The sequence below is a fragment of the Nyctereutes procyonoides genome, unplaced genomic scaffold (genome assembly GCF_905146905.1).
Source record: "Nyctereutes procyonoides isolate TBG_1078 unplaced genomic scaffold, NYPRO_anot_genome, whole genome shotgun sequence".
Classification (NCBI taxonomy): domain Eukaryota; kingdom Metazoa; phylum Chordata; class Mammalia; order Carnivora; family Canidae; genus Nyctereutes; species Nyctereutes procyonoides.
Genome location: NW_026575133.1, coordinates 16,894,385 through 16,908,546, shown reverse-complemented (window position 1 = coordinate 16,908,546; position 14,162 = coordinate 16,894,385).

Below are 14,162 nucleotides of genomic sequence, written 5' to 3'. Positions count from 1 at the left end.
TAAAAACCATATAGAAAAAGAAAAATATAGATATATGCCTAGCTTGTACTATAGAGAGAAAAATTATACAGAGAAAAATTGGAAGCAATTTTAATGTCCACAGTAGAAGAAGGCTTACACGTGTTCTGGTATATCTACTCGATGAAATATTGCCCTTTGCGATTTTGTTCAATAACGTTACTGTTTCCGGGCTCTGTACCAGGTCCTGCGATCGCTACAGTAAAAAAGACAAACCCAGTTCTTGCCTTCCAAAAGTGTATGGTCTCATTTGTTTATGATGCAGGATTTTAAAAAAAACATAGATATATGCCTAGCCTGTACTATAATACTCCAGAAGCAGGATTTTATATACGGTATGATCTTAATTCTGTTTTTAAATATGCATATAAAAAAGGCTAGAGAGAAGTGTATCAAATTGCTAATGGGGTTCTCTTCAGATGATGGGAGTTTCTTTGCTTCGTACATTTCTATTTTCACCAAATTTCCTATAATAAGAATGTATAAGGGTGAAAATAATAAACTTTATTTGAAAATAAGGGAAAAAGGAGTCACCTGCCAAGCAGCAGGGAACTCAAAGCTGGCCCTGCTCACCGCCTCCCTATGCTGGACTTTCATGTGTGTCTAGCATTTCTGGTTCCCTGCTGGATCTGGAACCAGCATTTCATGTGAAGTAATTTGGGGCACTTCTCAGGCATGACTGGGGCCTGGGGGGAGGCAAGCATCTCCTGATTAAATGTGAAGTTCTTAGGGCACCACAAAGAGAACAAGAAATAGCTATCCTCTTTTTTCTCTTAATTTACTGAAATATGAAGCCCACGGTGATGTCCAGGCTGGTTCCTCCATATGCTGGTGAGCTCTGACACTGTCTTCCATAATTAGCCAGTGGCTTCAGTGTCTGCAAACTTTCTGCTTCTGTAGGAAAGTTACCTTCCCACAAAGGGGAAGGGACCTCCATGTTGAGAATTTTCTTGCCAGTTCTGTTTCTGGTAGACTCTTGAAGTTTGGGAATGAAAGATGTTACCTACATATAAATTATCCTCGTCAAATGCTTTGAATGTGTGCAATGAGCAGGCTTAAAGGAGCAGAAGTATGACCATATTCAATGTCATTTCATTTACTGCAAGACTTACACTTGGCAAAGTTCACCCTGAAATATTTTCCATGCAGTTTAAAGGAGTTAAAGATCTTGAAAATCCTCTCCCTAGACTCTCCCAAACACCTTAATTCTAAGTTATTTCTGGTAGATGGAAACACTTTAGTTCTCTGAGCTGTTTGTTAATTCAGTATTTGGCTGGAGGTCCAGGCAGCTGCGTTGTACAACGCCAGGGGGCTCCACTCACGTAGCTGTCTCCTGGAGTCTCGCGACGAGTTTCTATATAGATCCAAAAATGATTTTCAAAACAATTCTTCTAGACGTTCCTGAATTTCTGATAAGGCTTTTGGATATTTAATTCTGAGAAACATGCTCCAAGTGAGGGTCATATACACTTTGGAATCATGATAAACAGCTCTTCCCAAAGTGTGTTATGCGTTACCAGTTCCTTGGGATATCAACAGAGCTTTTGCAAAAGACAAGGGCCATGATTTAAATGAAAATGAATTTAGGAAAGGCTGTTTAAGTAAACTTAAACTGCTTATTGCTGCAGGAGGATGTGGTCTTGAATATGCCCATGGCATGTATCTTCATGAATTTCCAAGACAGCAGCAGAATACACAATGTTTCCAAATTTTTTTTTATTTTTTATTTTTTTAAATTTATTTATTTATCTATGATATTCACACACACACAGAGAGAGAGAGACAGAGACACAAGCAGAGGGAGAAGCAGGCTCCATGCACCGGGAGCCCGATATGGGATTCGATCCTGGGTCTCCAGGATCGCGCCCTGAGCCAAAGGCAGGCGCCAAACCGCTGCGCCACCCAGGGATCCCTGTTTCCAAATTTTTGAATAATGAAGTGTGGCTTCTCCAATTTCTCTTTTGGGTTTTGCCCCATGCCTCATCCAGCCGCCATCTGCAGTAGGTGCAATTACTAACACCGAAGCATACGGGGCATCAAATCCAGGCCCGTGGCTCTCAAACAGCAGTGTGCATCAGAATTGTGTGGAGAACCTGTTAAAACATGATCCCTGAGCCTGTCCTGAGAGGTTCTGATTTAGTAGGTCTGGGTAGGGCCCAAGAATATGCATTTCTAGGTTCCTAAGTGATGCTGTTGCTACTATTGGAGGGACCATATTTTGAGAACTACTGGTGTAGAGATATTGAGTGATTCCCCAGCAACAGACCACCCGGAGGAGCAGGAGTGATTTACTAGAACAGCTGGTCCTTTTTACTAGGTATTTCCCATTTCCCCATAAAATGCATGATAGTGAAGAGATGCTTGATTTCGGAAGACCAGGGTTGAAGGCCTAAAGGTGGAGATAGGATCTACCTGGGAACATAACTAAACGCAGTCACAGAAGCTACAGCACAAGGTAGGAGCTCATCTGGGACAGGGGTAAGGAGCACTAGCATTGGTGTTAGACAACCTGGCATCAGAGCCCAGGCAAATAATTTCTTTTCAGCCTCAGTTTCCTCATCTGTCATATGAACATCATGCTCTTTGCCCGCTATAGTTAGGGGAAGCACAAACCAGATAGCAGGTGCAAAGCACTCAGCACCATATTACATGGCAGATAGTCAATAAATGGGAGGCGGAAGACTTGCTTAATGGGAATAAGGCAAGGATTGGGTATAGGAAGTGGTGCATCAAGGCCAAGCAACACACCTGATTTACTGAACACCGAAGCATACGGGGTTCCTTTAAAATAGTTTTGTCTGGGGTTGGGGGTGGTGTGGCAGGGGGGCTGACTGGCTCAGTGGTTGAGAATCTACCTTTGGCCCAGGGCATGATCCTGGAGTCCTGGGATTGTGTCCCACATCAGGCTCCCTGCATGGAGCCTGCTTCTCCCTCTGCTTATGTCTCTGTGTCCCTCATGAATAAATAAATAAAATCTTAAAAAAAATACTTTTGTCTGGGATTTTTTTCTTTTTTTCTTTTTTAAAAGATTTTATTTATTTATTCATGAAAGACATGGAGAGAGAAAGGCAGAGAATTAGGCAGAGGGAGAAGCAGCCTCCAGGCAGGGAACCCGATGTGGGACTCCATCCTGGGACCACGGATCTTGCCCTGAACCAATGGCAGGTGCTCAACCGCTGAGCCACCCAGGTGTCCCCTGGGATTGGTTTCTTGTAGAACTGGGATTAGATCTGAGAAGCCCTTTGGGGAGGGAACCGTGAATGCCAGAAGCAGGACCACCAACTCAGAAACTGCCTGGTCTCAGGCTTCTCCCAGAGCCCTCAGTGCCCAGCAAGACATACAGTAAGTGCTCATGAAATATCTATTGAAGAATCTATGTATTTGAGAGAGAGATACAACCAAGTTGGCCCCAGGAGCCAGTGAACAATAAAACATCAAGATTTTGCTTTAGCTGCTCAAGCTTTTTCTTCTCAGAACAAACAAACAAAAAACAAAATGAAACGAAGTGAAAATAAAGTCAGACAAGCCTTTGTTTCTGAAAAAACACTGAACAAATACACTCGAGTTATTATCTCAAGAAAAATCAATGACTTTCCCATCCACCAGTGTATGAGCCTTCGGCGTTGACTTGGAAACACTGAAGTCCTCCCGGCCCAGAGCTCTCCTGAGTCCACTGGCTGAGCGTGCAGGCTCCAGCCTTCTCGGCCGGCCGATCCAGTGTGAAATCATTTCCTTCTTGGAGCTCAGAGCCACTGCTGCAGGGACTGACGCGCCTGCGAAGCTCTCTGCCTTTTGGCTAACACAGCGAGTGCACAGAGAAAAGAGGAGGAAATCAGGCAGCTGTGGGGCTTGGGGTTTTGGGATATCAAGGGGGAATTAGCCCCAGCCTGGAGAAGGGCCAGGAGCTAAGCAGAGACCTGGCTGAGCAGCAGACTCACCTGGGGACCTTTTATTTAAATTATTGTTATAATTATTAAAATTATTATTTAATGACAGATTCCTAGGTCCCACCCCTACTAGATTCAGAAACTCCATTGTAACATCCACTTTTGGAGATTCCACGATGAAAGAAAGTGCAGGCACAGATGCTGTTTCAGTCCTGGAGATGCCATTGTTCTGAGCTACTTCCAACCTTTTGCAGCTCACCCAGGAGTCTCAGGCTAAAGAGCATTCCTCCCCAAGTGCTCTCCGTGGAGGACCAAGCTGACAACATTGAAAAGGAAGGATGTGCTTTTAAGAACATGCAACATGGAAATGAAGAGGGGGAAATTCTCAGACTTCTCTCATGGTGGCAGCCGCATGTCTACAAGCACATTTTAGAAAGGATTCATCTTCGAAAACAATCACAAAGAGCAACTAAGGCAGAGCAGAAGTACACCATGATGTCTGTTTAGAAGAATGTCTAGATGCCTCCTTTCAGCACTTTGGCTCCCAGGAAGAAAAAGGAGACAAAGAGGACTCTTTCAGCATCTTGCTAAGAGATGAGGGGGCAGATCTTGATGCTGAGAAGCTGTGAACCACTCTCTCAGCTGCTCCACTCCAGCTGTTGCACAGGGGAGTAGTTCATATTATGGAGGGGCCTGTAGCAAGTGGTTTACACACCCTATCTCATTTAATTATCACAATGGTCCTGCGATATGGGTTGGGGGTCAGCATGCTTTGGTCAGCCACCTGCTTTTGTAAACACAGTATTGCTGGCACACAGGCACCGCTGGTCTCTTACATACCACCTGCGGCTGCTTTCACTCCCCAACAGCAGAGCCAGAGTGGTTGGAACAAAAACCCTATACCGTGTATTGAAGAGATACCTGCATTCCTGTGTTCATTGCAGCCTTATGCACAAGAGCCAAGATATTGTGCCCAACATTAGATATATGGATATAAGAGATAAGTGCCCATCATCAGATATATAGATATAAGATATAAATGTCCACCATCAGATAAATGGATAAAGAAGATGTGGTATGTATACACACAAGGGAATAGTATTTAGGCATGAGACAGAAGAAATTCCTGGTATTTACAGCAACATGTATGGACCTTGAGGACATTCTGCTCAGTGAGACAAGTCAGATGAAAAAAAAAAGACAAATGCTGTATGGTATTACTTTTATGTGGAATCTATAAAAGCCAAAATCATGCAAACAGAGAGTAAAGTGGTGGTTACCAGAGGCTCGGTGGGTGGGATAGGAGAAATGTTTGAGGGTACAAACTGGCAACTAGTCAGTCGATAAACAATCCTGGAGATCTAACGCACAGTATAGTGAATGTAGACAACAATGCAGTATTGTAATAATCTAACTCTTAATTATTCCTGTCGCAAACGTGAAATGACAATTATGTGAAGTGATAGAAGCGCTAACACTATAATGAAATCATATCATAATGTATAAATCTATCAAATCGACATGATCAACACACTGTATACTTTAAGCTTACACAACCATTATAGGAAAAGCATATTTCAGTTCCAAAAAATAAAAGAGATTACAAAATAAAAGAAGAAGGAAATCCTACCAGTTGTGACAACGTGGATAGACCTTGAAGGTGTTAGGCTAAGTCTGACAGGGAAACTAAACACTGTATGTTCTTACCTAGATGTGGAATCTAAAAAAGCTGAACTCAGAAATAGAGAGTAGAATGGTGTTGGCTAGGGAAGGGGTTCAAGGAAGCACATGGGGAGATGCTGGTCAAAGGGTAGAAATTTTGATACAGCGCTGTATTCAATACTTCAAAGTTTCAGAGAGAGGAAGTTATAAATGTTATTTAAACACAAAAACAAAAACAAAACAAAACAACTCGTTTGCTCCATAAGGTCTGAAGTATTTACTCTGTGTTCCATTATAGAAAAAGGTGTGTTGATCCTTAAAACTGTGAGGCCCCTATTGGTCCCACTTTACAGATAGGGAAACAGAGGCATGGAATGACTGTGTATCAATTAAGATCATTTAGGTTATAAATGACAGGGTCAGAGATGCCTTTGGCCCCCTGAGCTAACTAGTCCTATGCTTCTCCTACCCTTCGCTGTGCTTCCTCCTCTATTTCGTTGGCCTGTCCCTGCTAAATATGTCGGACAAGAAGGACATGTTTATTTGCTGTGAACATGTCTCAGGCTAATGATTACACAGGGGCCTGCAGGAGATTTCGGAGTCCCAGAGACTGGTCATCCAGCCCACCCCCTCCTCTCCAAGCCCCTAACATCTGAGCTCCCAGCCCACCCAGAGTTTATAAGAGAGGCAGCCATCCAACATGGACAGAGAGCTCTCTAAAGTCCAGGAGACCAGCTCAGGGGTACGTGGACTAGGGAAGAAGTAGAGAAGTGCCAGCTAGCCCCAAGCAAAAGGGCAATAGCTGCTCTTGGCTGACCAACACCCATGGAACTCATCCCTGGTCCTACCCCTGAAGTCAGGCCCATGTCTGCCTTGACTGCTTATTCCGGCCTTAACAATGTCTTTCCGCCCAGCCTCAGCTTGATTGGCCTGTTGATGTTGCTCGCCACCAGGATGCCTCCCATGTGGATTCCCATCCAGTCCCGGTTTCTGCCTATTTGGCTTTGGCTCAGACTTACACCCCATGGGTAACAGGCCACTCCTCAGCAAGGGTCTGCAGCCTCTAGGGAGTATCAGAACTAAAGCTTCACATCTTAGGCAGAAAACCAAAAGTTTCCTTACATATCCTGCAAGACCAATCCAATCCTAAGAATAGGATAAGCAAAACTGGTGGAAAGGATGACTGAGTTAAAAGTCACCAAAATTTCTGAGAATACAGAAATACTTATTTAAATTATGGTAAATCCATACAGTGGAATACTATGCAGTCACTTAAAGACTGAGACTAACAAATATTTTTAAATAATGTGGTATAGCAGGGCCAGGGCCAGCTACATGGGTGTGGGCCTTGAACCGTAAAAGAGTCCACCTGGCTCACACTTGGTTTAATACTCCATGGCTACTATCCAGAAATTCTTAATAATTTTTGAGCAAGGAGGCTCCTTGTTCAAAAACATTTTCATTTTGCACTGTGCCCAGAAATTATGTAGCTGGTCCCGATCAGGGATATGTCCCAAAATTCATTCCCTCCTATCTTTTAGTAATAGAACTCCCCTACAAACCAACTCCACCCCGCCCCAACTCTCACCCCGACTAAGGCTTCCTGTGAGGATTCCTTTCCAGAATTTCTTGGGAAATTGTAATGTTTTTCAAAATCCTGAAGGAAAAGTTAGTGAAGAAATTAGGACCACGAAAAAAGGTATCACAATTTTCCCAAGAATCAAAGCTTAACAATCAACAGAGAAGAGACACGACTGGTTTGAATTCATCAGTGTCAACTCAAAAGCAAGAGGAGAAAACATGGGCAGGTTAAGATCCACATTTTCCAGGAACCAGGATCAGAGTACGCGGGAGAGAAGTGGTCATGATCTACTCAGCCTGTCTTGTATGTAGCTCTTACCCCACTCCAAGTGTGTGTTCATGACATGCTGTGAATGGCAAGTCATTCTTGCAGATAAAACAAATATTATTAAACTTATATGCATGTGTACTTTATATATCTCCTGTTATTGACAGTCTCAGAAATAAGTTTTGGAAGCAAAGGAAGTCTGTAAATTGGTCATTTTGATGTGTAATTCTGCATAATTCTTTAACTTTGTTAGATCTAAATGTTACATTATTTGAATATTACCTAGTGATGTTCACTGATATTTTCCAGCATTTGATTATTTACTACAAGCTATTGTTGTTGTGAATTTATTAAACTTAGGTCTTATTTATTGAACTAATATTGTTAGATATCCATAGACTGAGAAAAGAATATGAACAACGTTGGAGTTCTTCTAAGACTAACTTATGTTTCAGGAAGTTCCAAGAATCCTCAGGAATTCCAACTTCTCATTTGTAAATTCTGAAGCTTAACATCCGTTGTGAAACACCGATGCAACATATGATTGTCCAGCTAGAGACTACAATTTCCAGCCCCCCACCCCCTGCGCCTTAGAGCTAATCATGTTCTAGGTTTTGACCAATGAGGCGTAAGCCCAAATGAAGCGTGAACCTTCTGGATTATGTTTTTATGAGAAAGCTGTCTGCCTTCCACTCTTTCTTTCCCTCCTTGCCTCAGCTTTGGAATGATGAAAACTGGAGAAGCCATATGGGATCAAGATATGGAGACCATGTGTTAAACGGAGTGCTCCTCCAGCCTGTTCTGTGGATTGCTCTGTGGAGCAGGACTGCCCACCTGCCCCAGCCTATCTTTAGACCATTACTTGAGAGATAAATAAATACTATTTTATTTTAGTTTCTGTATTTTGGGATCTCTTTATTACAGCAACTTAGCCTATATGAACACACATAGGAATGTTTGTGCTGCAGTGGTACTTGACAAAGCATCGTACACAATCGTATATTACATTATATTATATCGTGTACTGCAGTATACACGGTGTTGTATATGTACAATATAACAATCTCAATCACTAAAAACATACAAAGAAAATGTCCAGGAGAAAACATGTTAAAAATCTGGCAACAGGGACACCTGGGTGGCTGAGCGGTTGAGAATCTAGCTTTGGCTCAGGGTGTGATCCCAGGTCCAGGGATCGAGTCCCACGTCAGGTTCCCTTCGAGGAGCCTGTTCTCCCTCTGCCTATGTCTCTGCTTCTCTCTGTGTGTCTCTCATGAATAAATAAATAAGATCTTTAAAAAAATTTGGCAACAAAGGAGACGGGAGAAGCCAAGACAGACATTGTTCCTGAAAGAAATTAGCTGGTATTATCTATATAGCCATTAAACTAATACTTATTGAACACTATTTATGTTCTGGCAAAAAAAGCTAATAGAGAAGAAGGAAGACTTATTCCTTCCTGGAAAGGAAGATGTTTGTAAGTAATTACCAGTATACATGATATGAAGAATTTATTGTCTCCTATTGATGAGTCTTTTTCCAGATATTGGACCACTGGTGAGGTTTGGGAGTTTGAATAATCTCAACCTCCTTCAAGGACTGGTCATTTCTACCATGTCTCGCAGAAGCTGCCAGTTTCACCAGGAGGCAGTCCACCCCTTCAGCGATCCTCCAAGGCTAACAATGGGCAGAACTCCAAGGACTTCCATTTCACATTCTTGCCTCCCTCTTCAAAAACCTCAATGCAGCTTCCCAAGCCCGGGGCTAAAGAAAACTGGAAAACATCCAGCCCTGTTATGCTCTCTGTGTTGAGGGAGCCTTAACCTGAGAACACATGGTTGGTTGTTGGGTTGCCATCTTGGAAAAAGCATGAGTGTCTATTTGGTTTTCATTGGGGGCTGTGGGGAGGGGGGAAAGCTAAGAAAACTGAACAAACACAAGAGTGGAAAATGTGGCACCTGTCTTACGCAGTAGCTTTAATTTTTGTAGCCCTGAAAAATGTGAGAAACTCAAATATTCTGTTTAGCAGAAGTCATTAAATATCCTGTAAGAGCCTGTTTGGAGTCAGTGAGAGGCAGTAAGTTTGCTATTAAGTAATACTTGGTATTTACTAAAGGCTTTATCTGCCTATCTGTCCATCTACCTGCCTGGCTAACATGTCCAGCTCTGTCAGCCTCTGCAGGGCATTTCTATCCACATACCTGTCAGATTCCATTTTTCACCAGAAGCTTCATTAGGAAATAGAATCTGAGCTTTCTTAGAGGCACTTTACACAGCTGAAAATAATGAAGGAGAAGTCAATGCAATTAACCAGGCCCTTAACAGTAGGATTTGAATAGTGAAGGAACTAATTATGCGCCCCAGGCACCCACATATTGTATTTGCCACATCATCAGGCCGCAATAAAGAATGCCTCAAAGCTGTGCATCTCCCAGGACAGGAGGGAGACAGGGGTTACCTTGGTGAATTCCTTTCCTTCCTCCTCTCCGTAAAGGAGGCTGAATCTTCCAAGCCAGAGTCTGCAGTTATCTGGCCACTAGCCGCTCCTCTTTTCCTCTTCTTTACTAACAGAAGCAACATTTTACTCAGGTTGACAAGGTGCCCAGATAAAAGAGGATATTTCCTGGTTTCCTTTGCAATTATAAGTGCCCACCGAAATGTCAATGGAAGTCAACTGACGTTTCTGAGAAGGTTGCCCTTCTCCCCTTTCTCCTTCTTCAACCTGAAACATGGATGTGATCAACAGAGTGGCAGCAGCCATTTTGTTACCATGAGATGATTTTAGGAGAGGAATTCATGAACTACAGACGGAAGGACAGAGGGATTGAAGGAGGCTGAGTCCCTGATGACTATGAAGCTGCCATGGGATTATCAACCTCAACACTTTGTGTTACATGACAGACAAATAAGCCTTTGATTTAGATCAAGACTGCTAATTCAGGTGCCAGTTACTAGCAGCAAGCCTAGTTTTGACAGATACAACTCACATTCACTTTCTACCTCTCCCAAAAATATTTCCAAGGGCCCTAGAAAAATTCAATCATCGATTGAAGCAGTCATTCCTCAACAGACATTTGCTTAATGTCTAACTCTCTGGTCCACACTAGGGAATGGAAGGACGAGTATGCATGGTCTCCGACCCTGTGACACATTTTCCCCTTTCCCCATTAACATGAGTTACTCTGTTCTACTGAGCTTGGAATCTCTCTGTTCAAACTGCTTTGCAACAGAGGAATTATGTAAGCTGCTAGAAGGCAGAGAACGTCCCTCGTTCTTCCTACTGTTACCCACAGTCCTTGGCGCATGATGCCTCCCCTGAGGTGCTGAAGGTCTCTGGGCAGGGGTATGTGAAAGCTGAGATTTCAGCCCAGACCAGCCTGTCGAAGCATCTGCCCATGTCTGAAAACCACCATATAAAGGTTACCCACTTGGGATTCAGAGTTCACTGACAATGCCTGGTCTCTTTCCCAGCCACGCACCTTGGAGCTCAGAACATCATTCCATCCTCATCACTGTCTTCAGGTATGATGCAGAGGAAGATGGAACTTGCTCTCCCATTCTGGCTCTGCCTCTATCCTGACCTTGCTTCGGGCCTCACCTCATCAAGGCAGCCAGGCACCCTTAGGCAACGAGCACACCTTGCATCCTCCAATCAGGTCCCATGCATTCAGGGTCAGGAAACCATCAAATCCTCCAGGCTGTGGCCCATTCTGTCAATTTGTCTAGAGTGGGATAATCTCTGAACATCGAGGATTTCATCAGAGAGGAGCCAATGGGCCTCCCATGGTACATCCCTGGGGGTCATTTCTAGGAAAGGAATTATGGGCCAAATACACCATTTGTCTCTCTCCAGCCTTCCTGGACCCACCCAAGTGTCTGCTCCCAAGCCGGTCATGACTGAGGCAGGCCATCTCACAGATCCTTACTCTGGCCAGCTGGTGAGGGGAGCATCAGTCTTGCTGTCCAGGCCCACATTAGACTGGAGAGCAGCGTAGTCTGAATACCTGCTCCATCCCTTCTGACCTCTGGGACTTTGGGCAAATTACTTAACCACGCTGAGTGTCAGTTTCCTTGCTGTAAAATGAGGATAATATATCGACCTTACAGCATTATTATAAGGATTAAAGGAATAAGTGTGTAATAATCCTCAGCCCCGTTCTGAGACTGTTGTAAGCTCTCAATAAATGTTAACTGTCACCATCAGTATTATCAACACCTGGCATCATCTGTTGTGTTAACTGTTTTGTAACTTGGTGAACATTAAGCTACTTAAGGCTCTGATGTTGATAAAGAATCCCAGTCAGATTTTTTTTGGTGGGGGGAGAGGGAGATAGTTTTCAAAAGTGACCTTTTTCTTAAATTTCTCAACTTTCTTTTTCTCCTTCTTCTCTCTAGTGATACTATTTGTCTTTTAGATTGTAGGAAAACAACCAAACTCGTGTCCAAGCTCTCATGCAAACACCCTTGCTTGGTTGCATCTTTATTATGCACCATTTGTTTGGGTCAAAAATGATTTTTCTTTTTATGAAGTTTACAGTAGAGGGTCAAGTTACCTGCCCGTTTTCTTCCCAGGACACTCCCGTCCATGGACATGTCTGAGGTGTGGTGAGACAGGCAGAAACATAAAGACACATGTGGGAATAAATGTGTGAATGTATTTAGACTGTATTTGGAGAAACTGGGCTTTCACCGCCATCTAAATTCAACAGAGTTGAATGTTCAGACCAAACAGTGGTTAGCCGTTGACACCAAAAACCATTTGCAGCCCAAATTAGACACAACAAACCTGGGAAAGAATTTTGAAAAATCCAAACCTTGCAACCCACCCCTCACCTCAGACTACTTGAGGCATCAGAAGTGAAGGGAAACGTGCGTGCCAAGAAGAGCCAGGAGGCTGGAGCAGATTCCTCGGGCTGTAGCAGGTGAAAAACACATTTGCTGAAGCAGCCCCCAAGCATGTTTGGGGATTGAGGTGAAAAGCTGGGGGTGTTTATAAGTCAGGGCCCTTGGTCCTGCTTCCCCTGTATGCCCACTAGGAAAAGCTGTCAGAGCTAGGCAAGAGCTGGGTTATCCTTATGCAGATGTGACTGGTAACAAAGTAGGGAAACTCAGAGATTCAGAGCATGAGTCTGGCCAAGGCTGAGCCTGCAAAATCGAGACAGGATTATAGGTAGGTGGAGTGAGTGGACTTGGAAGACTTGGGTGGGCCAGAGAAGGCAGGCCCGGCAGGAGAGGGGAGCCTCCACCACCCCCGGGGGCTGCTGCTTCTAGGTTACTATGAAGAAATGTAGGCCTAGTGTAGTCCAATCTTCAGATGTCTTAAGAAATGCTGCAAAAGCTCCTGATTTTCAAATGTTGGCGACCACTGAAACACATTTTACAGCACTGTGTACAGGCTAAAGCAAACCAACCTGTCTGCTGGATCCAGCTTCTGAATTCTAGGTGGGGGCTAACTTTTATCTTACCTCTGATGCTTGGGGGTTGTCAGGGGTGGGTTGAGAGCCCGCATGTAGCCACATTCACTCCTCCGCCCGCATCTCCCTACCGCTAAATTAATCTAGCCTGAGAACTGTTTTGCAGCTTTGAGAAAAGTGAAGCTCAAAAATCAAAGTATAAGCCCAGACAAAAACCTTCCAGGTAGGAGCCTCAAAGATTGAGCTTTACTTTTATTTTTTACGTATTTTGTCATGTCCCAGAATGGCTGGCCATGTTAAAATTGCAGATGTGATAGCCACCCAAGCTCTGTAGATCCTCCCAGCACAGGACAGGCTTGGGAAGGAAAGGAGGAATGGTAGGGAGCAAGTAACAGCCCCAAGACCACCCAGGGGGCTGGGGACACCAAGTCAGGGGCCAAATGTATGTCCCTGCCTCCAAGGACTTTTAGTTTGGGCCCTGTATTCCTATCTGCTCCCCTGGGATTTGGAATGTGCAGACCATGGCTCTGCGGGGGTCCAGGGGAGCAAGGTTTGCAGAAAAAAGTGTTGTGCTTGGGAGGAAAGAGTGAAGTCAGCGTGTTCCCCTTGGGTCCCCAGCAGCAGGTCAAGGTCACACCTCTACGTTTTCACGTTGACCAAGCAGGGACCGTCCTCAGGAGCCCAAATGCTGAAGAGGCCAACACGTCTTGGAATGCGGGCCAGCATCAGAAGACACAGGCTGACCCCAAATCTCCAATTCCTGGCAAGTGCTGTAGCAACCCCATCAGTCAGGGCTTCTAAAGGCTGCACAGCGTGCCTTCACCAGCTCTGCGTCGTTGGGCAAAGGGAAGAAGAGGAAGGCAAAAACAAAAACAAAAACAAAAACACAAAGAAAACAAAAAAATAAAAGGCAAGATACAGCTCCTGTAAGCCTAAAGGGCTGGCTGCTAATCACCACGGTGGGAGCCTCTCTCCCCACACCCGCCTTGCCTTTCCCGCCGATACCAAAGTACCTGTCTCACCCACGAGCACACGCGAACCTTTCACTTTGTTCCCTAGAGCTCAGACACTGGGGCTGCTCAGAAAGATCTGGGAGCCAGCAGAGCATTGTGGGTACTGACATGCAAATGAGGAGCACAACCAAGCGTGTCCCACATTGCTTCAGAGGACCTGAATTTTTTATGGCTTGTATGTGCTTTTTGATGTTTTCATTGTCTCCAGCATAACTGATATGCATTCCGATTCTGACAACGAGAAGTTTCTTTCTTTCTTTCTTTCTTTCTTTCTTTCTTTCTTTCTTTCTTTCTTTCTTTCTTTCTTTCTTCTTCTCCT